Here is a 25,647-nt window from a genome sequence, read left to right on the forward strand (position 1 = left end):
GGGCGGCAGGCCACCGGCTAATTCATGTGCGCTGTGAAGGATGGGGTGGGTGTATGTGGGTAGTAGGTGATTTTTGGCATTTACTCTTTGCTTTTGAAGTGAGCCCCGTTTGGTTCCAAGTTCAGAAATAATACACCTAGGAATAAATAACCACACTAAAACCAGAGATTGTCTGAGGAAAACTAAGATGGAAAACCACACCAGGTAAACTTTGCAAAAGGCAATGCAATGCTCCTTAATATTCAAGATTTTATCTTGAAGAGTTATCTATAGAAAAATAAACGTTCTCTTGGAATCAGTGATGCAAAACCTGTGGTGCTGGCCGCAATATGCTTGTTTCTCTGGAGAGACTGTGGAGAGGAGGGTGATGATCATCTGAGCAGCTTGAGACCCCCACAGCGTACATAGTTCTGATGCGGGTTCATCTGCTGAAATAAGCTGAAAACCCTGCCGCAGAGGAAAGCCCTGTCTGGAATAAGATTTCTTTCTTTTTTTTTTTCTTTTTTTTTCCTTTTTAAAAAAAAAAAAAAAAAAAAAAAAAAATCAAACTTCCCCTTTGTGATTTATGATCCCTCTAACAATGCCACTTTCTCAAAGCCATGCATCATACACAAACAATGGGCCACATAGAAAAGCGCGCTCCCCGGAGTATTACCAAGCATGTAATTTTGTCTTTAAATTCTTCGGAGTGAATTGTAAGAACATGACTTCATAGGAACCTTTGAGACATTACAGCTTTTAATAATGCTTTGCTGCTACATGTAATACTTCATTTTTAGTTTTATTAATTAAATTGCTCCTTGCGTGTGTGTGCAGCAGGGAGGGGATCCTGTGCATCCCGGCACGCCCGGGCACGCTGTGGCTGCCAGGGTCTTTTCTCCCCTCCTGAAGGCGAGGGGGCTGCGCTCTGCTTTGGTCTGATGGATGTTCTTGAGGGTTTTACCCCAGTTTTCAGCTCCTGGCCGAGCGCACCCCATTCCTTCAGCCCTCGGTGCCGGCTGGCGTGCCCACGAGGGGGTGCGCATGAGAGGCAGCTCCTCTTTTTCTCCACTGTCAGCTTGTTCAAAATACCGTGGGGTGTGCAACGTTCCCACCCTCGCAGGGCTCACGTGCATGGACCGGCTTAGCTCCTGCGTGTGCTCTCCTGCCCGGGGTTGCTATCTTCTTGCATCTTTGATATTTCCAAATTTATATATATGTTTTCATAAGTTTTCAAGAAAATTGAGGTCAAACTTATTTCATCCTGTAATCCCTTCGCAACTCCCCCATGTACACTTTATTATTTTTCTTTTTTTAGCAGGCACATCTTGCATTATGTAAAACATAGGTGAAGCAACATCATCTTTAGTAAATCTGAGTTGCCTTTCTGTCTGCAGCAGCAGGGTTTGGATCTGGCCGCTTATCTAATAAAGGGTGGAAGCTGCACTTTTTGCAGCTTTTTGTAGCACAGTTTGTGGGCTTGCCCATAATAATACAATTATGAAGGTTAACAGGAAAAAACTGGGTCCAGGAGTGATTCCAGGCAGCTGGCAATGCTGGCGAATTGGAAGCGCACCACCAATGAAAACTGCAGTGAAAAGCAAATTAAACCTCATATCTGCCATCTCACTCGCTTTTCTCTGCTTTCCTGTTTGGACTTGAAAGGTGATTGGAGCCAAGGCAGTGACAGTTGACGGAAGTGCTGCAAGGAGAGAGTATTTATTTACAGTGAATCGTGGTGATGCTTGTTCAGGATGCGGTTTCACGCAGGATGTTCTGTCCCCACCCCCGGTTTGATCATTTCTCAAAAAAAAAAAAAAAAAAAAAAGCACACAAAAAAAAAGCACTCCTTGATTGTTTGAGGCGGCAGCTAATGCTTGGAGAACCGTCGTGCAGCGTGCCTGTACTTGGAGCGTGTGGTAATGTGCTGTCAGAGGAAGTTCCTGTATTGGGCACGGAGGCAGCTCAGGACTAACTCCTGCCCAGATATGTTCAAACACAGCGTTGGCCTTTTGCATTCAAACAGGGCAGTGAGCTGGGCTGGGTCCCCATGCTGTGAGCGATGGCAAACATGGGCCACCCGCTTTATTGCCAGCAGTGCTGCCAGCTGATGTTGCTGTAAATTTTCTTTTTTGGGGGGGAGGAGAGAGCAGAAGTCAACCTCCCCTTAAGTTCTAATATATCAAATAAGTGTTAATGTCGAATTCCGTTTGCAGAAAGTGACTGGGGTTTGGGATGTGTTGAGCATTTGGGTGGAGAATTTCCCCAGTCGTCTTCTGTAATCAAGACTTTTCTCTAAGCCTGCATCGGGTGAAATAACTCTTCAGAAGATCACTGTCTTGGGTGGGTGAATTCCTCATCGGTAAATAGTGAATACCGTGCGGGTCCAAAGGTGCCAAGAGCAGGGTTTATCCGAGGTTCCCGTTCCATCCCAGCACGGGAGAAGGGGCAGACGATGCCCTGCTCGCCGGGAGCAGGCGGCTCCCCAGGGATGTCGGTTCGGGGTGGGTCGGCGCTCACCGCGGCTCATCCGGGCTGCACAGAACCAGCTAACGAAGCTGCCGGCCGGCTTTACAGCCCTCATACCTCTCGCTCCCATATCAGCCCCAGCCAACGATTGGTTTCGTGCAGCTCCTGACAGGCAGGCAGAGATAGTAACTTCTGTTACTACCAGACGGGGCTGCTGATTAGATAGGGAGAGTTTCTAAATCTCATTTTTTTTCCAGATAGAGTACAGGGCTTAGGGACGTGCTCTAGCGTATACATTTTCCTTCACGGGCACTGAGCGGGGAAGCTATTGGAAACTTGAGGGATTGGGGGAAGGAGTGAACATGGGGTTTTTTATTTATTTACTTTGACTATTTCTTTTCAACTATTTTTAAGAAGTACATTTTTACCAGTTTTTCTGTCTGGAAGAAGGAATCTAATGGTTTTTTTTTTCCACTCGCGGCTTTTAATTACATCATTGCCATCATCAGGTCCTTTCTACAACTCCCACATTGTTCAGCAGACACAGTGAAATGTTTTTAGGAACCTATAAAAGCCAGTAATTTGCATCCAGAGGCCATGGTTGTAGCCGGCGTTCAGGCAAGCGAAGCAACTGCCTGGGTAACTTTATGGCCGGTACATGTGCTGCATTGTGTAGTCGCTGTGGTGCCGCCGCCGGGGAGAGTGGGAGCGTGGCTGTGCCTCCCGCACCAATTGCATTGCCTGTGCCATTTAATTAACTAATGAAGTCGTTAGGGCTCGTAGCCGGGAATCGAGCTCCCCAAAGGTCCGTTGTGCCAGGAGGACGAGCCAGAGCCAGCTGCCCGTTGCGTGCCACTGAGCCTGCCTCCCTCCCCAGCTCCACGCTGCTTTTTCTCAGCCCTCTCGCTGCCTTTTGCACCCCAGGGTCACGATTTGCGTCTCCTTTTCGTGTTGGTCTCTGCTTATTGTGTGGTGTTTGCAGCTGAACCCCAAGATAAGTCATGTCGTTCTTGGTGCGGGATGCAGAGTTGCGTGAGATGGTTCTTGCTGCGAGTGATAACTGAGTTGACGTGGAGCATCGAGGGGCTCCCGCACACCCACAGCTTTCGGAAACCGTCAGTTTCTGAGGCCAATAAGAGCCTCGTGTTGCAGAAATATGTTAAGGTTTAAGATGAGATTTGCAAAATTGCCAAAGAGTTGTTTTGGGTTCTTTCCCCCCCCCCCCACATCTGTTTCAATTCAGGCAGTCAAAACATCTTAAGTAGCTCTGAAAATGTCACTGTGGAAGATCCTGCTCATGACTGGTCTAGCTGAGTAAAAAAGGCTAAGATGCTCCAGAAAGGAGGAAACATTCTTTGTAAAGGTGATAGGATGGCTGTGGTTTGGTGTTTGTTGTGTAAAAATTTTAAGTACTTTCTTAGCAAGAAAGAGCAAGCTGCCTGTTGTCAGTGAGATGTGAAGACATGAGATACAGGACTTTGGAGCATTCAGGGTCCAGGGGAGAGTTGTCTAAATAGCAGGTAAAAAACCCAGAAATACTTGCCAAAAAAAAAAAAACCAAACACATTTTAATTGAATTGGGTCTGATTTTATGGGAGAGAGGCTACTAGGTCTTGCAAGGCTGAATTAAACTTGGGCTTCTTGTCCATACAGGATTTGCATGCATTTTTATTTTAACGTCCCATGCGTGAATCTTTCAGACTGCAAACCCTTTCAGTCAGGTGCACGATATTGTTTTTTCATTATTGCTTTGTACGCTTGTGCTTCCTGACCACCGTATATTCTGCCCATTTGAAAGCATAAAGCTCCGCTTCTTGAGTGGGAAATAGTGAGGATGGTGCGGGGTGTGCGGGATGCCTCTGCCCCCTGCACGGGTCTTCTGTTACCAAGATTTCCCAGATTCGTCTATTTCTGCTCCTTAAGTTTTATCAACATCAACAAAGAAATAAAGCCAGGTCTTTACTTTTAGTACAGACGCCACGAACAGGCTGCTCAGTGCGTGTTCATCTCCCAGCAGCCACGTTTCTGCCAGACAGAGGAGTTTTTGATTCCCTTTTTTCTTCCTCCGTCTGAATAGGCTCTGCCTGGGGGTGAGATATCTGTTGTCAGACAGGGGTGACCAAATACCCCATGCGCTCGGGCTTTTTGGTACTTGCTGATACTCGCGTGACCTGGGGAAGAGAAGATGGTTTGGAGAGGTTGGGAGGAAATATTGAGAGGGTTGAATCATCCCTCCCATGGGCACCCCGAATTTGGGGGATGCAGTGCTGTGGGCATGTCCCCCCATGGGACCACCGTGTGAAGATGCTCCTCTGGGAGGAAGGGAGATGGGGGAAACTGCGCCTTCTGGCCTCAGAAAGTTGTCTGGGAGTCAGAAATGTGCGGGGTTTGTATGTAACCCAGCCACGTCGTGCCGAAACACGCTCTCTGAATCGGGGCTGGGGTGAGCCGCAGTGACTGACAGTGTCTTCTCCTGCCCAGAGCCTGAATCCAACTGCTTTTCATGGCCCCGAGTGTTTGCCGAAGTGGTTCCCAGCCAAGACAGGAAACTATTTGACTTAGGGTGCTAGAGAGCTCCTCTCATGGTATTTACAGATAAAAGGGGAGGAGTTGAAAACCTTAGTCCATATTCAGCCCAATCTGATAACCTCCAGGGATTTTAATAGTTCAAAGAAATTTTGGATAGCAAACTTGTGTGCTTAACTGGAGCTGAAGCCCTAACCCTTGGAGGCATCCAATCCTTAGTAAAACCTTAAAATAACAAATGCTGCTTGTAACTTTTTTTTTTTTCCTTTTAATGTTTTGAAACCACTAGGCCATTCTAGAAGTTAATACTTAGGTAAGAATATGTCCCTGACCTTTAAAATTAAGTCTCTCCCCTGAGCATTGGTGGCACAGAAACCAGTTTTGTTCAACAGATTTCAGTCTGTGAGTGGCTAAAAAAACAGAAGATGAATTATATTAAGTAACTAGATGGACAGAATGTGTTTTATAGGATTTGGTTCGTAAAGCAATAGTAAAATGACTGTTTTCTAAGATACTTTAAGTAGGTTATCAGCTTAATGCTGTGTTGTGGTGCTGGCTGGAGATCACAAAGACCTCTCTGCAAGTGATGGTTGTGTTGTAGATGGAAACGCCTAAAGCCTACAAGAAAAGGAGACCCTGTGCAGTTCCTCTGCCCTGAGGTCAGGTCTGTCCTGGCAGCTCTGCTGGTGTTGGGTGGGAGCTGCTCCTTGAACAACTCGTCTGCTGAGCAGAGCCGTCTCCCATCCTTTCAAATCAGGTGGAAACTCCCCCATGCCCTGCTCCTTTCTGCCTCCTCCTAGCTCTTGACTTTCTCCTTTTCCCTTGATTTTTATTTCATCACCACCATCACTGGCTGTTTAGAGACCTTGGGCTACACATTCTCAACATCCTCTAACACTGTTGGAGGCAGTAAAGAGGGTCTGGTAGGACCATGAGTGCGTTGCCAGGTTTTCAGCTTTTTTTTCCTGGAGACTCTGCTCCTTTCTTTGCAAGCCTAAAGGTACCTTCCGCTTCAAACAGGCAGATTCACTCGCTGATTAAAAAGCACTGTTAATTTAGAAGGAAGGCCACATTCTTTCTCAACACCATCATTAATTAAAGACTAGGAAATTGCCAATTCACCCAACATTCACATCCTTACCAACCTATGCTCACATAATTTATTGCCCAAATATCTTAATGCCCAAGTACATGCTGAGGCCCGTACACAAAACCGTAACTCCAATCTCATATATTTTTCCTATGCATAATTAAGATGATTGCCTCTTAAAACCTTGAGTATTTTTGGTAAAGCACCTTTGTTTTTCTGAGGTTGGATTTTTAGGTTGTGCCCAAACATGGGCACCCACTGTGGCCACAGCTTTATGAAACTATGTATAATCTTGTGTGTACGGGTGTGAATCATAACCCCCAGATGAAAATAGCTCCTGCAGAGCCCTGTCTCTGGGAGGAGCTAAAAAACCCAAGATACCCAACAGTCCTTTAAGTCTCACAATTATAAACTGTTGCAGGTTGAACATAGAAAACAGAGTTTAATGTTGGGAAGGGTAACGTAACTATGCAAACCCCACTTACAGCGTAGGCACGTTACTCATGAGTTACACCGTGGCTCCTAACTCATGGCAACGACGAGTGTCTGGCAATCCCCACCATCTGGTGAACTCTGTGTATTTGAACAGCACAGTGTGTTAGTGTGCCTATATACAAAACGTATTCGCACACAGCATATAGTGGCAGGGGAAAGAGAGAGAAATTATGTTTCAGCTGTGAATGACTTATATTTACTCAAGCAGCAAAGAAATAGCTGATAGCTCATGAGTGATCAAAGCTCACGGTGAGTTATAGAGATCTTTTCTCACCAGTGAGGAAGATATAGCACATTTCAACCTGCTGTATATCCTTTTAGTCCAACACACACATTTTAATGCTTATTTTTATTTTGGTTTAGAGGCCTTTTCTCCTTTGCCCAGCAAGTGATTTTTTTTTATTATTATTATTTTTTTGCAGTCTCTTCTGCCTCTTCTCTGTCTGCTGCTGATGCCAGAGACAGAGCAGATTGGGAAGCCTTTGAACACATTACTGCTTGAACTCGAATGAGATTTTTTTATTGCTTGGTTGCAAGCTCCTGTGATGAGCATAAGGAATTTAGTTTTGATTGACATGATGTACTCTTAAAGCAAAAGTGATCTATCAGCATTCAGGCGCCCACAACTTGTTTTTTCTTTCGTGACAGTAGTTATGTTGCAGTTGTGCTACAGCGATGAAGGTTGAATTGCAGTTTCCCTTTGAATCCTCTGATGGAGGAGGTAGAGAAGAGTGAGTCAAAATGGGGCCATTTTAGGTCACTCCTAACAAGCCAGGCTTGAGGATCTTCTCAGTTTCTGTTGCTCTGACTGTTTTGTGTTCAGCCAGATCTTCGTCTGGTACACCAGCATTCTCATTCCAGTACAGAATATTTGTACAGATGACACAACCTTGTTATCTTCAGCTTCGGTAGCTTTAAAATGAGTTTTTACAGTTAACACACCTGTGATCGATCTTGTACCACAAAGATAACTGGTTTGGAGAAAAGATATGATATAGCCTGAGCCTGAACGTGAGGCATCCTCCCTCTCTTCTCCTAGTGCTCGTTGCTAAATGTGAAACCTCTTCGAAGTAAGTTGCTCTCTAAATGAGTTATTATTTGGCCTATGGTTGGTATAGAAGACATGTGAGCCTCCTCTGGGAGGAAATATGATTTTATACATTAACCCTTGAATCTGGGAGAGCTGGGTTGTGGTTTGTATTTCCCTGCTTTGTAGGGCACTGAGCAGATTACCTGGCCTGACTTTTCCAGGTCTGGGAAATGGGTCCAGTGCTCCTGACCTGCCTCCGTTAAGCATATTGCCTTCTGTCTGGGGGCCTGGGACAGCAGTGTCTAAAGAGCCATCAGAATAAAACTAGTGGTTTTATTTCCATTTGTAAATATTTGAATCCGCACATAACCTTGGAGGGAGAGAGGAGAGATTCAAACAAGGATTAAAGCAGTTGTAAGAAACTTCTTAAAAAGCTTCAGGGTTTTGTGAGTTTTGTATGGTGCTGGTCATCCTTGGAACTCGCCTGTGCCATCCTTTTCCAACTAGGAAAGCCTTCTGAGTAGGTTATTGATGGATAAATATTGTTGTAGCTCCTGTATGAAGTTTGTATGGTTTGTAATGCCTGTTTAAGGGATATTCAGAACTAGCTGGTGAGAAATCGGAAAGGCTCCTTGTCCCAGAGATGTGCTGCCTTCACCTGTGGTCGTCATGACGGGTACATTTGGGGGAGCTCGCTGTGTCGCTTCCCATGCCCTGCCTGGTGTGGAGGATAACCAGAGGAATGGGCTGGCCAGAATTACAGGTTTTATACCTTCTCAAGTATAGTAGTAGGTGTGTTTTGTTTTTTGTTTTTTTTTTTCTGGAAATGTAGGTATGTGGGATACTGACAGTAAAGGCTAGGCTTTAGAGCTCAAAATGAATGATTGTATAACTTGTAATTAATGTAGTCAGTGTGAAAAAAACATCTCAAGATGGTAATTTTCAGAAAGTGCTTTTAGGAACTTCAGTTTTGTATTTTGCAATTATTTAGGAAGATTTGGCTAATTATTATAGGAGAAAAACTGTGTGTTCATCGGCAGCGAATGCCTCTCTGCCGGGCATGTCCTTGGTTACCCAAGTCTCCTTTGAGTTATTTACTGAGGGAATAGTGACTGAACACATTAATTCAATATGCCCCTCTTTGTCATCCTGCTCCTGCATTTTTTCTTCCCAGGTTCCACTCCTGGCACTCTGCAGCTTCCCATTTCTATTTCAGTGTTCGAGGCAGTGCTCAGAAACAGATGGATGGCTAGATTTCAACCCCACCTCCCAACTTACACACAGTCCACATCTCGCACTGCATTCATGAGCACGTACGAGCAACAGGGTGCTTGGTGTTCGCTTTTTAATAAGTTCATCCCCAAATCAGAGCTTCCCCATTTAGGTCAGGTGCTCTACCATGAGCAAATCCGCCCCCACCCGCCCCCCCACCCCCCCCCCCCCCCCAAAAAAAAAAAAAAAAAAGGAAATCAATGTGTTTGAAGTAGAGGAGGGTGGGGCACACGTGCTTTTCGGAAATGCGCTATTTCCCAATGCCTATTTTGATGACTTTGAGCAGATTTTGTTTGCAGGTGTGCCTGGTACCGTGTGATTGCCCGGGGAGCGGTGCGATACGATGAACAAAACCTCAGCTCTACATTAGCTTTTCCTCCTTTGCTTTGCGGTGCCCAGGTTTTGATGTCTTGCTTCTCAGAAGGCTTGACGGTAGTAATAACGGAAACAGCAAAAAATGTCAGCTTGACTACTGTCTGCGTGTCGGCACTAGTCCAGGGAGTTTCAAAGGGATGTTTTATTGATTCTGTAATAGCACAGCAGAATGGACAAACTGAACTGTACCTCAGGGCAAGGAAAGCCCCTGTCTGAATGGCATCTGTTGGATGTGTGTGCTGCTGTAATTTGGGCAGGGAGTGCTCGCTGGGCTGTTTGAACCAGGGGACTGAAATCTTGGCTTAACCCTTTCATTGTAGGCGATGGAAACTCCAGTCTTGGCTTCTGATTGTAGCCTAGGAGAAAGATCCACTTTGGGGGTCCCATTCCGCCCTGAAGTGTTTCTTTGGGGCTTTGCTGAGCTATACACCAGCGTTGCTTTTAAAGGGAAGCTTGGCCTGTGGTCTTTTCCGCGGTGTTATCCCTCGAAGTATTCCCCTCCTCTGAGATCTTGAGCCCACAGTATTATAACTTGCAGCATTTCCTCGCTTGCAATATCCACTTTTTAACTGAAAAACTGGCCTTAATCTCTTATGAAATAAGCTTGCGTTAGAATGTTTGTGCCTGGGAACTGGTAACTTCCTCTAGCATGAGCTGATTACTTTCCAAAACTGAAGGAGTGGACTGAGCTGTTTTGCTAAAACAATTGCAAATTAAATTTGTAAACTTTTGCTGTTGCCATATTTTTTTCTCTGGCATGCTGTCTGTGTGCTGTGTCTTTAATTTGGTGAGAACAGAAATCAATTAGGCTAACCTATGGCAATTCAAAAACTGCGGGGAGAAATAAACATGCTGTCTTGACTTGATACGTGGGTGCCCAGCGTTTCTGTCCCAATTATTCTCTCTTATTTCTTTCAGCCAGCTAGAGCTGGGTATCCTGCAAAGAGCAGTGCTTCGTCCCCAGGGCAGAGCTCACAAAAACGAGGGGTAGAAGGGCAGCGCAGGAGGAAACACTGTCCGGCCTCTCTCTCTTGGAAGGACTGTAAGTTGGGCTTGTGGTTTTCACAGTTTCAGGATTAAAGGAAGAAAGAGCCAGAGTGATGCAGAGCTGGGGACGGGAGGGTGGCAGTACAGCCAGGAGCACTCAGCTGGAGCTGATGCTTCCAGGGGATGCAGCGGCTTATGAACCAAACCCTCATCTTGGAGTTGCCGCTGCTCTTAATTCTGGCCATGATTAGGGCATCGTTGAATAGGCAGATGGGTCAGAGGGTGAAGTACTGTTTATTTTTGGAAGTTGTGCAAACCTTTAATGTGTTTTGATATTTTGATTTTAAACCTAGCGCTCTTTCAAAGCAACTTGCTGGGATAAACCTGCAGTGCAGTTCTGTCCTATACCAGATTTTAGTAGGTTTTACAAGAAAGTACTTTATTAAATGAAAGAAGAGGTGCACTTAACTTTATGATGCTTTTTTGTTGACGCTGCTGAACTTTTATATCTGGAGCCTTGCATGTTGTAATAACGTTCACGGACAAAAATAGGCACTTAATTAATATTAAGGATGTGGAGCACTCGGTCAGTTCCACAGAATGAAAAGTGAATCCCATCTTCAGTCATGTGCATTGCAGAGATCAGCTGGGGAAGATCCTGCACCTGGGATCTGCTCAATCCCTTCTGGTGGGTCAGGGGAGTGTAAATTGTATATTAGCAGCAACAGCTGTACTTTGAGGCTTTTGCCAGAGGAAGAGCAGTTTTATTCTTCGTTGGGAAGAGAATGCCCAAGATTTGTTGATTGGTAAGGAAGGGGAGCACTGCCCAGTGCAGCTGGTATAGTGATCTGAATACGTAGTCAATCACAAGTACTCTTTGATCAAGTCTGAAGCTCACAGTCCTGTGAAAGGAGCAGTGAGATACTGATTTGTCATATTTGGTGGTGCAGATTTTAATAGGTAGGTGGAAGATAGCTTATCTTTATCTAATTTTATATTAAATTCACAGCCAGTGTAGCGAAAGTCACAAAGATCAGTAGTGCTGAGATTAGTCTGGACCCTCTGTAGTGTAAGACGAGGGGCTGGCGAGCACAGGTAATGTTGCTGCATAGCTTGTTCTGTATCAGCCTCCTAATTTGGAGGCAGGTTTAATAAGAGCAAAATGGAAATTAAAATATCAGACTATGAACTAATAGTTTAACATTTGGCTGAGTCTTTATCACCTTCCTCCCCCAACTCTGACTTTTGTCAGATTGCTCATAATTTCAGTCTCAGTGATCTGACTCTCTGTTGTCTTTTTATAAGAATGGCGAGGTGAGTGTGACTGAAAATACAGAATATGCACTAATATTTCCTGTGCCACATCAGATCACCAAAATGACTAAAGAACATCCTGAACGCTAAAATTCTCAGCAGATATTTTCTGTCAACACTAACGCTGAAGTGGAATTGCCCCAACCAATCAGACATGGGAAAAACACTGACTTACTGACCCAGAAAAAGCTGTGTTTCCCAATTTTTGCAGCATCTCTGCTCTGCTTGGCAAGGAAAGGTGGCCAGAGTCAGGATTTGCGGTAGCACAGTGTTTGGAAATCCCAAAGGCACTCCAGGCACATTGGTGAGCGTGTTAGGAGAATCGGTGCAGAGTCCTAAGGGTAGTAGCCATGGGACGCGGGCGTTTTGCCGAAGCTCTGCTGAATATCTCTCTGCCTTGCTGATAGAAATTGTGCATACTATTTGGCAATGACTGTTGCAATAGTATCTGTAGCTGGTTTTGTGATGCCCTGAGCACATTCATGACTGCTGGTAGAAAAATTTAAAAATACAAAAGGCTTGTGGAGTTTACCAAGTAATTGCTTGCTGGGTACTTAGCTGCTCAGTAACATTTTCAAGAGCATCCTAGTCCTGCTTTCGGAAGGATCTTTGGCGATGTAGTTCTCTGGAGTTGTTTTAACTAACTCGTGGGTTCCTGACAGCCTATGACACTTCTGAAAAGTGTATTTGGATGCACAGGAGGGCTGTGGCCGAGAGCAGCCCGTGGGTCGGGGGGAGCTGCTGCTTTGCTGACCAGGCAGCAAGACAGCAATCGTGCGCAGGATCGTGGGCTCGAGTGAGCTGATGTGTGCCAGTGTCCAGCAAAAAGGAGGGAGACCCTGTGCAGTTCCCCATTTTTCAGGTCTCCTGTTTTCCCTTCTTTATTCCCTTTTTCCTCAGGACCCGCACTGCCAGGCAGCTGGCTGCGTGTGCCTTGGTGCAAGGTGGGGTTTGGGTGCTCTGAGCCACCCTTCCCCTGTAACCAGAGGTGACCTTAGAGCACATCTCCAGGCCGTCGCCTTGGCATCCTCACTGCAAGGCATGAGCATCTGCCTTCTCGCACTGGGAGCACTGATAATCAGGTGGATTGCCACATCACCCAAAGTAGCAGAAAGTCATCGTTTCTGGGCCAGGCACCGAGGCCGGTGCTGGACCCTGCCCATGGGATCTCTCGATGCTCAGACTTCAGCCGTTTGACCTCGCTGCTTTTTTAATTTTTTTTTTTTTTTTTTTTTTTTTTAAACCCACATTAATTTAATTATTTCAGTTCCTGGAAATTTCTGTCCAGAATTTGATTGTAAGAGCTGGGTGTCTGGAAGATTAATTTGTCCTTTTGGACTGCAGATGTACCGTTACTATTTTATCATCATCGACAGTGGCTGTAAGGAGCAGGGAAGAATGCAGTAAAATACAGCGATGCTGACAGTGTAGAAATAGTGCATCTTCTTGCTGTTTGATATTTTGATAGAAACCTTTTATCACTTTAAAAACTGGCTGTGTATCAGTATGATACATTAAAAACAGAAGTAGGAAACTGCAGGCTTTTAATTTGTGCCATTTGAACCCTCTTACCTTGGATGAATGCAGCGTGTAAATTATAGTTCCCATGAGGTAAAAATCAGTCAAATGCTACTTAACCTTTATGCTGCCATGTTTCGTGTTCCATTTGTGCTTAAGAGAATATGTGCATATGCTTTCATCTCGCTACCATGTGAAATCATCCTTAAGGTTCCCGTAACAACACGAAATGTCTTTAAATTCGGATTTAAGGTGAGCAAAACTGCTGCCTTCTTAGAGGTCTTACGGCTGAAGTGGTTTCAGAAATTTTGTTTACCCTTCAAAGGTGAGGAGCTGGAAGAGGTTATTTTTTGTTCGGCACGACCGCAACGATTGCTGCTGTTGACAGCGTACCTGCCGGATAAGTTAATACCATGGTTTCTGTTATAACTGGTTTATTTGCATGGTTATGCTTGTGCTGGGTATTTATATCTTAGACTGGTATTTTCCAAAGTTGGTCTCCTGCAAAATAGGTTGGTTTTCTTTTTCTTAGTTGTTTCAGGAAAAAATATTCAGCTATTTGAGTTGTTTAATATAGAAAGCAACTTCTCTCCATGATAATTTCCTAGTAAAAGAATCGGAAATTTGTCAACTTTGATGCTTGACATGCAAAATACCTGACCCAGAACCCACTAAATTTCCTAGAAAATGTTTTCTTTTGACTTGCGTGTTTGGACCAGGTTTATGGTTCTCAGTGAAGCTTGTACCCAAGACTGTACTTACATAATTTACCGAATGATATTAGTGAGAGTCTGAAAAATGTACCTTGGCACTATTTAGAGATGCTTAATAATTCTGCTTTTGGAAGAGCAAGTTTTTCATAACAAAAAGCAGAAAAGAAATTCAAGATATTTTTCCAGTGAACATTTTCATTTGGAAAAAAACAACACCAAAAAACCCAAAACCTACAACAACCCACCAGCAAAAGAAGAAAATTGAGGAAATGAGAAATAATTTTCTCAAAATAACCGACTTAAGAGTCTGAACAATATTTGCATTCTGTTAATTCAAGGGTTCCTGAAAAAAAAAAAAAAAAAAAACCAACCAAAAAAACCCCAAAAGTTGTCTCTTCATTGGTGAGCTGTAGTGATTACAGTGGAAACAGATGTGCTGCTGCGCGGGGACCCCTTTGCCTCCAGCCAAACAGGAGCTGCAGCAGGAGCGGCTGTTACGGTCTCAGCCCCCTCCTCGTTCTGCTCACCTACCTGCTGTGGAGCCTTCAAACTCCAACTGGAGTGTTTAAAATAATATTTTTAACACATGCGTGTTTTTTTTTTTTTTTAAGGGAGAAAGGAAATTAAATTCTCTCTCAATGTTACGTGATTGAAACGGCAACAGTGAAGGGAAATGCACAAGTTGGTGTGGTTTGTAATGCTTAAGTTGGCTGCACTGGATATCTTATATTTAATTATATACATTTGATACCATTTAGAAATATTATTAAATTTCACACTTAACAGGGACAAACAAATCTAAGAAATTTATTACATATGTTCAGTGTGGTAAAATAAGAGCTCATGGAGGAAGTTTTTGCTTTAAACAAGCTTAGTTTTAGTCATAGTTATTCATGTATACAGAATCAAATCCCATGTCTTTATTTTAATTCCCTTTTTGTGCGTTCATAAAGCAGAATTCCTGCTGATGTCCATGACTGGGAATCTACAGGTGTTTCACCTGAGCAGTAAGTGAGTAAAAATGGAAGAAAGACTTTGAGAACTGGTGTCTTTTTTTTTTTTTTAAATACAAGTGTGCTTTGAATAAATAAAAAATCCTTTATACTGGCTAGAAGCAGGGAGTGAGAGCACCACACATTGCATTTCTTCTCCACAGCCTCTGTACACTTTGGAGGGTTTTTGCAAACAGTCCGGCTGGTGTTTTTTATCCCTAATATGGAGCGAGAGGGTTGATCAAACCACACGGTCCTTCAGGTCAGAAACTTTTTGTTGTGGCTAAAAAAAAGGAGAGGAAGGGACTGAGAAAGCCTATAACCTCAGGGAACAGTGCTGAGGTGGGGATTCTTATTTGTAGGCATGAGAAGAAAACTGAAAATTAATTGTAAATAGTTCAGAGCCACTGTGATTTAAAGAGGTTTACCTAAATGTGAACTCCATTTAAAAGCAAAATAAAAATCCTTGTAAAGCGTGCATTTTCGGGGTTGTGTTAGAAGCAAAAGCCTAGCTGACTCCATGCGGTTGTCATATGTGTAAATAATGAAACTACAAAGTGTTACTTTCACTTGTGGACACTCCCTAATTTTCCCCCAACCTCTCCAAAAGCCTAAACAAGAATAGAAAGAAGTTTCAAATGTGAAAAAATGAAACTTGGTATTTACCAGTGCTTCAAATATGAAAACACACAGCAATACGGGGAAGCAGCTGGCACCTGGAACGGTGCAGGACAGAGTTGTCCCCTTTTTAGGGCAGCAGCTCAGCCGACCCCCGTTTAGCAGCGAGGACAAACCATCACCAGCACCAGGAGGGTCGGGACCTTCACAGCTCAGCCCAAGTCCTGTTCTGCACAGACTGACACCACACAGGGAGCATCGGATGATGCTCTTGTCAGTGATGTTAATAATGGACTCGGTAGTTGTGGGAAATCCTTAAATGTGGGGAAAAAGGGATGGGTACCCAGAAGGTGCCACGAGTGTCAGGGCTCCTGGAGATCCAGTCTGTGCCTTTCTGCATGGCTAATAACATTTGTAAATGAAAAAATCACTTGCAAAAACTTGACGGTGAAGCACGCACAGGCACTGGTACCAGTAGGAACTGCTGAGCTTGTGGTGATGGGCTCTGTGAGGGGGTATGTGCTGGGAGAAAGGGGGTCTTAAACTGCAGTGGTCTGGGAACCAAGTGTTCTGGGTTCCCTGCAAAACTGAGTTTAGAAGTTTAGTGCGGGGTTTTAAGAACCTTTTGTTAGGGATGGTGTAAGAGCATAAAGCATTTTCGGAGGATGAAGAACTGTCAGTCGATTTTTTGAAAGAAGCTATACAAGGAAAAATATTCTTGATTTTTATTTGTCACATCTTAAAATAACCTTGCAGCACAATGACTACATTAAGCACAGATCAGCTATGAAGTGAACAACTCCTGTTATTTTTCTCCTGTAAACGTTTTGTTCCATTTTGTTTGTTGGGGTACCATTTCAGCTGAGCTTGTTTGTATGCACAGACCGAATAGTAGTGAAGTGGGGAAATCATTTGACCTTGTGATCTGCGTGATCACCAACGGGGACACATTGCAATATTGGTATGACATGGCTTTAGGTGGTTTAGTAACATAAATGAAGCTTGTAACATGAGCTCACTGTATTTTTCAAATATGCTTATTTTCTCTAGCAGTTTCCTAAGTATTACGCATAAGCCAGCTATGCAGCTGGGCTGGAAATACCTTCTGGAACTTTGCAGTTGACTGTGGATTTTGTACATTGGAAAGCTAAGAGAGTATATTCTAAATAATGCACCCCTACGAAGGAATAAGTATGCTCTAACATTTAAAGAGCCTTTCGATGGCTCAAAGAGAAGGGTTATGGTGACAAAATTCCAATTTCTGTGGCCAGGGCAGTACACCTTTGCAGGGGTGTGTAGCCACATACGTACAGTAAATGAAGCGATCTTTGAGCATCTCAGTTATTTTGGGAAAATGTTCAGACAATACATCAGTCTAGTTTTGAAACAGCTTCAAACATTTTACCACTGAAACCTCTAAAGCAAATGTTACAGAACATGCAGCTTGTCTGTTTATCTTCTCTAAGACTATGTGAAGTCATATGTGAAAAGTGATAAGAATCACAATATCTCCTTTGGTTGCTCAACATGAGAAGCTGATGAAGAGACAGTCATCTAGAAGACATTCTTCAGAATAGCTGCAGAACAGATAGGTTTGCTAGTCGGTCTCTTTAGAGAAATGAAGGCAGCTTTTAACCCAGATAGGTAGGCATGGTATTTCTTTTAAACCCGGCCTAGCGAAAGTGAGGGCTTTGGTTTGGCTAAACCATCAAACTCATGTTTCCAGCAGTCCCAGAGTTTGATCGCTGCCCCGTGCTGGTGTCGGTGCTGCTGTTCCCTCTCTACAGTCGCTGTCCCCGGGGTCGGGTGGGTTGTGATCCTCGCCGCATGTCTGACAGCGACGGGTGGCAAAGCTCACTGGTCCTGAGAGCCTTCACACTGGTGCTTCTCCACCCTGGCAGCTCACCGGGCACGTGAAATTAAACATGCTTATAGAAAACATACAGAAAGGTAAAGAAAAGTTGATTCCTACTCCTTATGTTCCCAAGGCTGACTAGAGCCCCTGTACCAGTAAAGTGATCTTTATGGATGAAATGGGGTCTGCACAAACCTCATGGCAGACCCTAACAGTAGGAGAACGATATGTTATTCTCAGTCGCTACCGTTTCACCAGGGAGGAGATCATTATCTCCTCTACTGGGGAGATACCAAGAGTCCAGTGAATTCAAGTGGAAAAAGTTCCCTCTGGTTTTTGTTTTTCCTACTGTTCATACAGGCATAAAGCATCTCTTGTATATGAGCTCACTCTACTCCTCCTGTGAAGATATGAATACTAAGGGTGTGGATAAGACTGAAGTGGAAAAGGAAGAGCATGTAAATTATTCTTCATAACAGAAACACAGAAAACAAATGTTCTCGAATGCTTGAGCGTGAACTAAACTGAGGACAGAATTTAGGCATAAAGCTGTACTCCTCCCCGAGGCAGGGACAGCCTCAGGGAACGGGGTTTCTTCATCCCAGGAGGTGCCTCAAGGAGCTCTGTGGTCCTGTGAGCTCTGCAGAGCACCGGCTGTGTGTGGAGCAAAGGGACCCATGGTCAGGTCTGATCCTGCTATTCAAATTTCCTTTGCTTGGGGTGATGAGAAGTGGCTTATTCCCCTTATTAAGTGTTTTAAATAATCATTTGAAATAGCTAGGCTATTGATTACTGGACTTGCTTTTTTTGGGGTTTTTTGACACTTTTAGAGAGGTGGCATATAAAATATTTTAATATTAATACAGTATTTATTTTTAAATAATAGTAATTATTATGCTAAGTAAAACAGTTGCACCAATTTCAAATTTACTACTGCCCTGCACAATCTATATCCATGCTCTTGGAGAAGTTGAAATCCCAGTTTGTTCTCCTGTGCGTGAGTATGGCGGATTGATGGGTGGTTGTACAGAACAGCGTTATGGAGGGGTGACCGTCCACCGTGTGCGGGAGCTGATACCGTTTTGTGTAATGTTGTGGTGGAGAAGAGGCAGTCACAGGACGTCAGGTCGCTGCTCGGCTGCTCCCTTGCCTGGCAGGGAGAAGAGGGCAGTGATCGAGCTGAGGTTCTCCAAGGAGACCCTTAAATCACGGAGTAATGTGAGGGATGGGGCGTGCAGAGGCAGTAGGGAAGGTGTATAATGAAACGGGTGCAGCGAGATGGATAATCCTTGCAGGAGCAGCCAGGTGACTGATCCTTTTCCTTATGGTTTAACCAGCGCTATGATGCGCTAAAGCCAATGGGAAGTGCTTGCATGGAGATTTTTCTTTAGTGTGTGGTTTTTATGTGGTGGGTTGTTGTGTGTGTTTGTTTGGTTGGTTTTGTGGGGGGTTTTTTTGTTTTAGTTTTTTGGGGTTTTTTTTTGTTTTTCCTGGAACGGTTTCCCTGGTGTTTATGATCTGACAGCTCTAATGAGTCACTGTATCAAAGTCCAGCCAGGAAAGAAAAAAAAAAAAAAATTATATAGTGAATGCTGAATGTCATGGACTGATGCTGCATATGGTAACACAAATAAAAGTGCTCTGTGGTTAATGGTGTGAAATTTGGCTCTGCACCTGTATCACAGAACATACTCATTAAGATTTTTAAAAGCATGTAAGATGATCTATTATTATTTCATTTGTAGGAGGAAAACGGGGTGAAAAAAGGAAAAAGAAGAAAGATTTTCTTGGTCTTATCCACGTGTTGAATTTTGTAGTAAACTCCAAAATGATGGGCTGGGGAAAGATGAATGTTTTTCAGTTTCTGAAGTTCTTAAGTATCAGCTTAGACCTATGATTTACAAGTAGAGATGTCTTTACTTTTTGTTGGCATGGCTGTGAATGTGGTCACTGTTGTTTTTTCCACTTCTCTGCTTTCTTGACAACCAGCTTGCAAAAGTGGATTCAAAATCGGAATGAATACTCCCAGGTGTTACAAGCTTCTCTGATCCTTTTGTCCATATTTAATCTAATCTCCAATTAAATGGATACTATTGATTAGACTCCTTTCAAATGTGTATGGGTTACTCAATGTGTGGCGAAATGTTATTCTTTTCCTGTGTGAGTGGAGTATAAAAGGTGAAAGTATACAATCAATTTGCCTGCACTTTCTTGAAAATTGTATGCTGGATTTCTGTGAACACACTGTATGGAACAATATTTCAAGCAAATTATTGTTATTTGCTGTGGATTTCGCCTGAATATTTAAAGTCAACAATTATGCTTCCTTCTGGTATTTAATGGCTTTTTATTTTTAGAAACCTGACCAATTCTTTTTCTGAGTTGGTGGCCCTAATACTGATCTTCAGGAAGCATTAAGTAGTGCACAGAGTGTAACTTCATGGCGCTGTTATTTCACTGCATCAATTGCTATACACATTAAGTTTAAAGCATTGACAAATTTGATGGGGACCTAAGTTGCAAGTTGCAGAGTCCACACCAGGGGTGAGGGTCCGGTACAGGGAAGTTGCTGGAGCTGGATCGGTTGATGGTGGCTTATGTGAGCGATGCGGGTGATGTTGGCTCCCACCTTGGTGGCTGCAGCCCGTGGGGCAGGTACCGCTCTCCGAGGGGAGGAACGTTTCCGGCTGCAGCACAGCCAGCATTGCAAGCAATCTGTTACAAATCCCAATAAAGGTAGCGGTGTTCCCCGCCTCCTGCCCTCCCCACAAATGTGCAAAGATAAATCCTGAGCTCTTTGCAGGCATTCTGCTTTCTTGGGGCCCCTTTTTCTTCGCATTTTAATTGAATAAGTGCCACCAGAATGATGGTCCTTGAGTGATGGAGCGTTGCGTATTGTGGTAAGAAAACAGAAAGGCCAGCACAGATGGGGTCCTCGTATTATTACGTGATTTTTCCAGTCCAAGTCATCTCTGGATCTGAATGGCATGTGCCTGCCCCACGTACCTGTGAGCTGCAGTGATGACCGTCTCTGGATAAATATCACCAAGACCTCCTTGCGGTCAATGTTGGCCTCTGCCAGGTACTGTCCCACAAAATTAAATTCTCTGAAAAGGCCACCTAAGTGGCTGTATTTTCATGTTGCTATCAAAGCAAGAATCTCTCACCCGTTTTCCATACAAAATATGTGAGATAGAGAGTTATTAAGTAGGTGTGTGCATTATAATGGGCCATTTATCTGCTTAGTATAGACCATCCTCATGGTCACTTAACTGCTGGTTTATTTATGCCTTTGTTAAATGCATTAATTGGAGGAGGGAATAGCCTTGATTCATTGCATTGGATTAGACAGGCAAACCTTGAGATAGTCTTGTCTTTATTTCTTGATTACAGTTATATAATTAAAATTGCAGTTTCCTTCCTGCAAAGAGTTCTTTCAACATGAGCTCTCTTATCCTGATGTGCAGAAAACTGTTTATGCTGAAGTGCAAAACAAGGTTCAGTAAGCGAAATCTTTTCTACCTGGAGACTTGATCTGTATGTTAGAAACTGTTTTTCAAGGCAAGGAGTGGAACTTTGGATGATCCAGGAGTCTTGATAAAGCTCAAGGTGTGTTGCAAATCAACAAGTAAGAAATAAGCGCTATCTTGAAAGACCTTGGGTTTCGGTTCCCTTTTTGAAGGGTAAAACAGGACATGCAAGGGTGAAAAATGTCAGAGCAGTCACCTATATCAGCAAGTAAATTGGAAACTCGTGGTGGTTAGATATTCAAAGAAGCATGGAAGGTGCTGTCCTGGGCATAATGTAATTTATCCGACACGTCAGTCAGGTTCACTGGGCAGTTTCCGTCGCAAGGTGGGACTAGCTAAACAGAGAACAGATTTTTCTGTGAGAACAAGACCTTCATTTGAGTTCTTCAGTGGAGCCTGTTGAGCGTTACGAGCATCAGTGCTTCTCCTGGCTGCAGCTGCAGAAAACAAGAGATGGTTTCTGGGGGTTGGAGGTCCAGGTTGAGAAGCAGCTTGGATGGGGCCTTCTGGAGTTTGCTTCTGTAGGGGTTTCCTCCTGCGAGATACCCAGAGCTCCTGTAGGGCCATGAACGTCTTTGCTTCCGACTTCTTTATTTAGTGGTGTTTGAGAAGCTCCAGCTCTCTGGAGGAGCAGGCTGGGTCAAAGTCATTCTTCTCTTCATGTAAGAGAGTGCAAGATATAATAAAGTGTTTGAAGCCTGGGATGGGGAGTCAGTGCAGGAACGCCATGGAGCTGGCCGTGCTCCTCACTCTGCACCTTCTCCCAGTACAACCCCTCTAGGTGAGCTCCATACTTGGGTTCCTAAGGTAAAAAAGGAGAAAAAAGCAACTCCTCAAAGGGTTAATGTCAAATTGTTAGTGCTGGGAAATTTAGAAACAATCGTTTTATCTAGGGCCTGGGAGTAGTTCTGAGCAGGCTTTCCTTAGCTGCACCTGCATGTGTTTAGTGGATGGCTGTGGCATTTTTGAAAATCATCTACAGCTTTGCACTCCAGGTCAGTCAGGCTGACATGCCAGGTCAAATGAAAGTCTGTCTTCTCACTTTTTGAAAGCGCCTAAATGTAAGTAAAAGGTCCCTGTAACCCTTGTTAAGGATAAAATCCAGCCCGCGTTTTCCTGTGGAGGCACATTTCTAACCACTTTATTAGTAACTTAAAGCCGTTTGTCTTGAAATCTTCCTGTTTTGTCCAGTAGTGACTGTTTGCTCACTTCATATTTTTCCAGACAAGAAGTTTGTAGGTGGTTCAGAGCAGAAGAGGCACTTTGATTGATTCTCCCCTGCTTTCACACAGTTTTATTTAAGTTTGCAAAAAAGGGAAGAATTTAAGGAGGAAAAAAGGAACAAAATGGGATTGAAGCATTCACCCTTCTTTTTCCCCATCATGGTTTAGGTGAAAGCCTTTGAAAGAGTAATTCTTCAGTGCCTTTCTTCTACCCTTCTTGTAGACCTGTGGGAGATGTGTCCTACCTACATGCTCTATCCATTATTAGCATGTGTTGCAAGTGCATAAGATCTCCTGCCCTGCAGCCAAGAGCTGCTCCCAGCGATGAGCTCCGCTGATGTCAGACTATTGAATTTTTTTTTTTCTTCCCTTTCTCTCCTTTCCCACTTTGCCTCAATTCTTTTCATCTCAGTCTTGCAATTGCTTATTACCAAGCCTTGGGACAGTGAGATTCCTAGGAGGTAAGGGTTAATGTTATTTGTTTGTAGAAGAAGGGTGGGGAGTGCTGCAGCTAGGCTGAGATAAAAGGTACCACCGGGAAGTGGTTTTCTTGGCTGGGGAAGGTAGAAATGCTTTTAGCCTTGTGACCCAGTTGACTGGCTCCAAGCTCTGCGCTGCTGCGAGGTAGTGAGCCCAAGGGCAAGGGCTTATTCTGTGGTTTTCGGTGTGGAAGAGTTTCCCAGGAGTTAGCATATGATTTTAACTCAAAGGCTCGTCTTCCTTGTTCACACAAAGAAAGTCCTTTTGTTCTGGCCCCTTGTCAACAGTCCTTGTCTGAGGTTTCCCCACAGTGCCCAGCCAGGGCTGCTTGTTTCTGTGGGCCTGTGTCTGGCAATGTAAAACTTGCATGATTTTAAGTTTTTCTCCAAATAAGAGTAATTATTTGTATCTGGGTAAGCACCATGCAGTGTCACATACTTATCTTCCGTTGGGCAGACACGTGATTTTTCTCTCTGGGACTCTGCAAAATTCCAGTACCGAATGTGTTTTTACTGCACAGCACTTGGCATGAACACAAAATGCGTGAGATTTGACCTAAAGCACGAACTTGGTTTTTGGTGTGGTGTTTTTTTTTTTTTTGGAAGTGTAGGAATTGAGCTGGATATTCTTTTGATTTGACTGCATTCTGTCAGGCCTGACTGTAGCTCTCCCATCCAGCCTGTGCCAGAGCAGGCATTTAATCTGGGATGCATCCGCAGTCATTCATAGCATCTCTGCTGCTGAACAGTCCACCGTAAGAGCGATGGTTTGGTGGAATCTTTGCTTCTTCCAGGTTATGCTTTCAGCAAGCTACTTGGTCTTTCTAGTGTGAATTTGCCCTGCCGGAGGTACCTTGGCAAGGTAAGGAGAGGAGCGATGCTCACCGGGATGACGCCTAAAAGTAGGTGAAGTTTTGCAGTCACGGTTAACAGGAAACGGTGGAGACTGTAACAAACCAAGAACGAGAGCAGGAGTGGGTGTTTGGATATCTTGAGAGATGGTTTTCCTTTGGTGGGATGAGGGGGTGGGGAATACACCGGGCAGAAGAAGGTTCAAAGATTGAGAGATAAACTTTCCAGAATGGCACCTGCATGAATTTGGGGCACCGTAGCTCTGGCTGGTGTAGAAGAGCAGATGTGATGGTGCTCCATGTTCATTCAGTGCAGTTTTTTGGGGTCCTTTGTACAACTGGTTTTCACAAACGCAGAAGGGGAATTGGGCCTCTCTTTTGAGTAATACAATAACGTTTCCTGAAATGTCGTTTTTATGTGTTACTGGTGCTTAAGGAGCCTCACGTTTATTTGACAGCACAGGGATTCAGAGGGCTGGTTGCAAAAACGGGACAACCTACTGGAATCCAGGTCTTTCTGAAAAATGGCCAAACCTATGTTAACTTCCGTGGGGACAACCTCACTTAGTATTGGAGCATCCTAAAGCATATGTTGCAAAATGAGGAATGATTGGCTTGGAAACCTAAATAAATCTCATTATTGGATCGGTTACGCAAATGTGAAGTGACCGGCAGTAGAAAGGAGCATTCTTTCGGGTGGTTTGCAGCATTCTTGAGCTATGTCTACATTGCTCAGCAATGCAAGGCGAAAGCAGTAGATCTGCAGAGGGAAGTGGCTGGTGCCATAGACTTGGTGTCCACGCTGTGAGCTCTCCAGAGGTTTTACGCTGGGCTGGACTGGATCTGGTTCTGTGGCTTGAGAGCCCAGCTCTGAGCAAGGGCTCACAGGGATGCTCCTGGAGTCAGTCTAGTTTCATCGAAGGGAAATCCAGTTGATGGTTGCTGAGACTGCTTTGTGAAGTGAATTAAAGTGCGTTAAGTGAAGCCTAATGCGTTTTGTTCCTAAAGCGCTGTCTGGATTTGAACTGAAATGGTAAAGGCACCTTTGGAGCCTGTCAGTGCAGTCGGACTTCAGTTGCTATTCACGTGTGAATATTCCAGCATCTGAGCTGGTTTAAATGACACCTTTGTTCTTAGTGAACTCTTAAACTTCCCATGTTTATACTCGGTCGCTTTTAGAAAATTCCTAAATGGTAGAAGAGCTATTTCTGTTTGTGGCGTGCTGGTTTCCAGCCATACAGGCTACAGAGATGATCTTCCTAAATCCTTTCCAATACCAAAGTTTCTTCCTCACTTTTTCTTTGCTAGAGTAAATGTTCTTCCCTGAGATCTTTGATGACATAATATGTACTTACATTTCAGAAAGAATCACTTTCATGAAAAGTTAAAAAAAAATAAGTATTATAGTCGGTGAAGCATCATAAATAACTTTTATGTCTAAATCAAGCTATTAAAAGCTTTTTTATTTTTAAGTAGATAGGGGAATAAAATAGCTGCATAGTTCATAAAGTGGTTTACTATTACTGCCTGCTGTGCCCATGAATTATGCCAGCTTTTTACACTTGTGAAGTAAAAAGTGGATTAGAACTGTGATCAATGTATTATCCTATATTTCTTATTGTGCATTATATTTCCTTTTTGAGAACCTTTGTAGACTAAATGGCTACTAATGACATAATTACAATTGTTTGTCACCACCATAATGTGTGATTTCCTATCTCATCATGAAGATGTAAGTTAGATAAAGGAGGAGTTTTGGCAGGAAGACAAAGTGCAGTGATTTATTAAAGACCAGATGTGGTTGTTAAAAGCTTTTCTGCAGAAGGCTCAATTGAGTGATGTGAAATAGGAACGAAAGCCCCGAACACCGCAGTCAGTGGTTCTTGGTGTGAGTGACACAGTTGCTCATAGGAGCATGACAAATTAGTGGCATGTTTTATTGTTGTGTACAAATTTATGTTTGAATTTAAACAGCATAAAAAGTTCAAAATTGCTTATGCCATTAAAGTGGATATTTAAAGGAAATAATTACGCTGAAACAGAGTGGATGACTTGAAAACCTTGAATTCCATGAAAACAGCTCTAGATCGTAGTAAGTTAGAGAGTCTCAGGTTTTTGAAAAAAGAGGGGCTGCTGAGGCGATTGACAAGAACAAAAGCAAATGTGGTGGAATATTAATAAGCCTTGTTTTGATGCAGGCTAGATACCAGTGTAAATCAGTGTAACTCTGTCAAAGTCAAGGTGAGGACGGGGTTGCCTGTATCCCCCCGCAGAGGCTGGTCTTTGTGCATCCCTCCAGCACGGGCGGATGGATGCTCCTGAGGCAGGAGG

The 25,647-nt window shown here is 43.7% G+C and overlaps 1 protein-coding gene across 7 annotated transcripts in view; it reads left to right on the plus strand.

Annotated features, from left to right (window-relative positions):
• Positions 1 to 25,647, plus strand: part of FOXP1 (forkhead box P1) — a 384,901-nt gene that overhangs the window by 84,330 nt on the left and 274,924 nt on the right. The window contains exon 3 of one of the 7 annotated variants that reach the window (XM_065642236.1): positions 10,155 to 10,278. The exons of the other annotated variants lie outside the window; for them this stretch is intronic. The gene's annotated coding sequence lies outside the window, so the exon portion shown is untranslated. The remainder of the gene's footprint in view (positions 1 to 10,154; positions 10,279 to 25,647) is intronic. 7 annotated transcript variants of the gene reach the window in all.

The sequence above is a fragment of the Caloenas nicobarica genome, chromosome 11 (genome assembly GCF_036013445.1).
Source record: "Caloenas nicobarica isolate bCalNic1 chromosome 11, bCalNic1.hap1, whole genome shotgun sequence".
Lineage (NCBI taxonomy): Eukaryota > Metazoa > Chordata > Aves > Columbiformes > Columbidae > Caloenas > Caloenas nicobarica.